Source organism: Perognathus longimembris, chromosome 19, assembly GCF_023159225.1.
Source record: "Perognathus longimembris pacificus isolate PPM17 chromosome 19, ASM2315922v1, whole genome shotgun sequence".
Lineage (NCBI taxonomy): Eukaryota > Metazoa > Chordata > Mammalia > Rodentia > Heteromyidae > Perognathus > Perognathus longimembris.
In genome coordinates this window covers 30,560,785-30,565,541 of record NC_063179.1, presented here as the reverse complement: position 1 = coordinate 30,565,541, position 4,757 = coordinate 30,560,785, and the positions used below count along the sequence as shown (strand labels likewise).

The 4,757-nt window shown below is 50.5% G+C and overlaps 1 pseudogene; it reads left to right on the top strand.

Moving 5' to 3' along the window:
- Window positions 1-231: 231 nt before the first annotated feature.
- LOC125367578 lies at window positions 232-3,791 on the top strand (annotated as a pseudogene).
- The last annotated feature ends 966 nt before the right edge of the window (window positions 3,792-4,757 follow it).

Below are 4,757 nucleotides of genomic sequence, written 5' to 3'. Positions count from 1 at the left end.
CCCTACACTCTGCCCAGTAGAAGACTACAGAAGGCTGTGTAGGCTGCAGCAGGTGGAGTGACTGGCTGGCTGCCCCTGTTTTCCCAGTGGCCATGCCCATGGCGCCTGGGCAATCTTTTCTGAAAGTAGGACACTCCACCAATGGCCTTCCTCTTCCTTCCTCATGTGCTCACAAGCCCGCACTTTCTACACTCTACACACCAGACACAACAGCCCTTAGCTTACACAAACATGACAGCACACTCAGAAGACATAAAAACCAACTTGCAAAGGAGTCAAAGTAAAAACATTTGGCCTTTACAAGACGTTTAGCTTGATGATAAGGTTAGAAACTGGGGGAAATGGTGTCCAGGAAAGACTTACAGGAAAATGTAGGGATGTTCCGTTAGGTGTTGAGAAGGAGCTCGTGGATGGAGGGAGGGCTGGATCTCCAGGCAGGCTGGCATAACTGCAGTGAGAATGCGTGTCAACAGCTGGGTTGGAAGAGGGAAAAGATGACACACACAGAGCAGAAGCGTTCGGGGAACATGGTTTGATATTGGTCCCAGAGCAGCTGGATTCTGGAAGCTTCTGAGAAAATTAACACAATGAAATGAATCATTAAAAAGAAAGTGGAGCTAGGCTCTGGTGGCTCATGGCTGTGATCCTAGGCACTCAGGCGGCTGAGATCTGACGATTGACATTTGAAGCCAGCCTGGACAGAGAAATGCTAGAGACTTTTAATCTGCAATTAACCAACAAAAAGCCAGAAGTGGAGCTGTGGCTCAAATGGTAGAGCACCAGCCTTGACTGAAAAACCAAAGGCATAGTACCCAGGCCCTGAGTTCCATCCCTAGTAGCAGCGTCTGTGCACATTCACACATGCAAAACAAGAAAAAGAATAGAATAAAGAAATAATGAAAAGGAGAAAGAGAAGAAAACAGATTAAACTTTGAAATACTTTAACATCCAAACTCTATTTTTGAACAATCCTCAAAGTAAGAGCAAAGATATTAAAACATACAAACGTTCATACTGCACCATTGAATGCCAAGCGTGTTTTTAATTCTCTGTTTGTGGACCTCTCTATATAATTTTTTCTGCCTAAATATAGTTTTTATGTGGCCAATTTCTCTTAACACTTTCCCTGTTGCTATATATGCTCTTCATAGTTGCACTTTTTATTTATGCTGCTTGATTTATCACTTGTATACTCTGGGCGACTGAAACTGAGACAATTTTCTCATCTTCGAAAATGGAGATAATTGCAGGGCACTGATGGAATTTGACTGCTATCAGCCTGGGCAGGAAAGTCTATGACACTCTTATTTCCAGTCTCTCTCTCTCTCTCTCTCTCCACACACACACACACACACACACACACACACACACACACACACACACACGCAGCCAGAAATAGAGCTGTGATTCAAGTAGCTTTGAGCAAAAAAGTAAAAAGTTCTGGGACAGTACCCAGGCCCTCAGTTCAAGACCCAGGAGTGGTACAAAAAAAAAAGTTTGAAACTTTTTTTGGTAGAGGGAGTTGGTAGAGAGGGAGGATACTGTCACCTAAGTTTTTTCTCCCTTTGCTGAAGTGTCTATAAAATACCTAGTGGGCCAACGCAGTCATAATATTCAATGTGCACATGTGAAAGTGGAACTGGGTATCTCAAGGAGATGGGTGGGGTTGAGAGACATGAAGGAGAACGATGGAAGAGGCGACTCTGATCAGAATGCGTGTACTCAAGCACGGATACTTTGAATTGAACCTCCTATGTCCAACTACTTAATGATACTTTAAAAATAAAAACAAAAGCAGTTCTTGAAAAGCAAATAAATCTACCACTCCTGGGCTGGGAGTGTAGCTCAGTGGTAGAGTGTTTCATCCTCAGATCCTAGCATGCTGGAAGCCCTGACTTCATATCCTCTTCAGGGAGAAATCACACCCACACCCCCAAGTCTCCCACCTGAACTTGGAGGACTTAAGTCTTCAGTGAGGGTGAGGGTGTGGGTGAGGTGGGATGGCGGAAAGTTGGGTGTGTTGAGGGGAGACTAGAGCTGGCTCAGAAGCTGGACATCACCTCTTTGTCAAGCTCTGTGCCAGCACACGCAGTAGCTACATTTTAATTTTAGTTTTTCCAGGGAGTTGGGAAGCCCCGTGGTGCGTGTGGGGCCGAATTGCTGAGCAGGAGCGGGACAGAGCCAGGTGGAGGATGTTGCCATTTACATACTCCAACACCTGGGTCTGCTATTTGGGCTAGAGGGACAAGCCAGATGTCTGGAAACCACCAGCACCCAGTGTTTCCCGGGCTAGGTGGGGCCCGCTGTCTTCTGGACCTGCCAGGGAGGATGTGGGAATGAAATTCCTCCCGGATTCCTAAGCAGGTCGATTCCCTCCTGGTCGGACTGCACCACAGGCCCAGTCGCCCGGCACCCTCCCATGAGTGCTCTCCAGCCCCCCCACCCCCCAGCTCCATCGCGGCAGGCGTGGGTGAGGCGACACAGCAAGACCCACCCTTGTATGGCCCCGGGTACTTGGGCCCAGTCCACTTCCCTGCCCTTGGACTGCAGGCTGCCAGGGGACCTGCGTGCCTGGCGGGGCAGCAAGGGAAAGGCCCCACTTTTTCTTGTCTTCTTTTTTTCTTTCCTCCATTGTGTAACAGGTTTCCTGAGGGGGGCGCCCAAGGGAGACTGCAGCTCAGCGGAGGAACCTGGACAGGGCGCCCTATGCCACTTGCCAATCTTCTCCAAGCACAGTGTCCCCTCTTACTTGCTCACCTGCGGGGTGCAGGGCCTGAGCCTGTGCGCCCTGGAAGCCGCAAACCTCTTGGTGGCCACCGCAGTTCTCCTGGGACCTGAGACCTATAATGGTAACACGGGGCCCGGCGGGGTCATGGGGTGGAGCCTGGGTGAAGCTGTCCTCCCTGGCTGGGAGCCATCATTCTCTGTCTTCACCATGCTGGTGTTAACGCTGCAGGCACTGCTGATCGCTGCCACGTTCTTGTGGAATCTGCTGGTACTGGTCATCATCCTGCGTGTCTGCACCTTCCATCGCGTGCAACACAACCTCCTGGTCTGGACAGCCATCTCGGACGCGCTACTGGCAGCCGTGGTGATGCCACTGAGTCTGGTGAGCAATCTGTCGGCAGGGAGGCGGTGGCGTCTGGGCCGAAACCTGTGTCACATGTGGATCTCTCTCGACATGCTGTGCTGCACCGCCAGCATCTGGAACGTGGTGGCCATCGCCCTGGACCGGTACTGGACCATCACGCCCCACCTGCAGTACTCGCTCTGAGCCTGCTGCCGCGCCTTGGTGCTCATGATCGCGTTCACCTGGGCCCTGGTGGCGCTCATCGCCCCGCCCCACTGCTCTTCGGCTGGGGCGAGGTGTATGAAGCAGGGCGCCAGAGGTGCCAGGTGAGCCAGTTAACCTCAGACGCCATCTTCTCCACCGGTGGCGCCCTTTACCTGCCATTTGGCATCGTGTTGTTCGTCTACTGGAAGAACTCCAAGGCGGTCAAATTTTGTTTCGGTCGCCTCTGCCAACGGGCTGTGCTGCCATTGCCCGCCACCGTGCAGGTGAGGGTTCAGATGTGTTCCTGGGGGAATCTGGGGCGCTGGGGAAAGGGGAGGTTTGGGAAAGGGAGAGGGGGTAGGTGCTTGTGCGCAGGCTAGGACCAGTGGCCAATGCAGCTGGAGCCCAGAAGAATTTGCCAACTGCTCTTGCGAGGTGCTCCTGGAGCCGCATGTGAATGCGCATCTGGTGTGACCCCAAGAAGGTCGCTATCCGCGCGGCGTACGCCATGGACTAAGTTTCACCACTCTCACGCGAGTACTGAACCCCAGTTGGTGTTGTTTTCAGGTGCAGCCTCCCTTCACAGGGGTGGGATCGCTGCACTCTCTGTGCCTTCCTTGCCTGTGGAAGTTGTGTTCAAATCAGGCTCGGAAACACTAGCTTCTCGGGTCTGTCTTGACTTGCAGGACTGTGATTGGCTAGAATTAGACTTGGTGTAGAGGAGGAAATTCCTCTCACCTGTACTAGTTTGTTTCCTTCGGATCCTATTCTATCCCCTGCAGTCTAGTGACGCCTCAGCAATCAACTACCTGCCTCTTCCCTGGTCAAAGGGAAAAGTGAAGATTAAAAAACAAAAACAAAAAGCAAAAAAAATAAACAAAAAAAACAAGTGTCACTGGGTGCGGGCGGCTTACTCCTGTAACCCTACTACTCGAGAGGCTGAGATCTGAGGGCCGTGGTTCAAAGCCAGCCAGAAAGCCAGCCCAGCAGGAAAGTTCACAAGACTCTTATGTCGATTTAGCTATAAAAAAGTCAGAATGGAGCTGTGGTTCAAGCGGTAGAGTGCTGGTCTCAAGCACATGTCTCACGACAGGCCCAGGTCCTGAGTTCAACCCCTCTCCCCTATCCATGTGCCACTTTCCCTTGGTTATCTCAATGATAAGGATATACTCTAGTTGTTTTGGGAGGAAGCAAAAGAATGGATTGCAATCCCAGCTTGGGACATCTGTTGCTTACTTTATCTGTGCTTTATTTCTTATTTAAACAACTGTTTTCCTACTTCATACAGCCCTTGGTGAAGATTCCAGGAGGTTAGGAATGTAAGACATGCTAAGTGAATACACTGGCTAGAGAAAAATGAACAGGGTATTGACTGGCAGTATACAGGGAATGTAAGATTCCATTGGATGTGTAATGAATTGAGGAGCTGCATTTTAAGATCTCTGATGTTCTATGTGGAGCTTTTGATCTTTTTGGCCAGTAT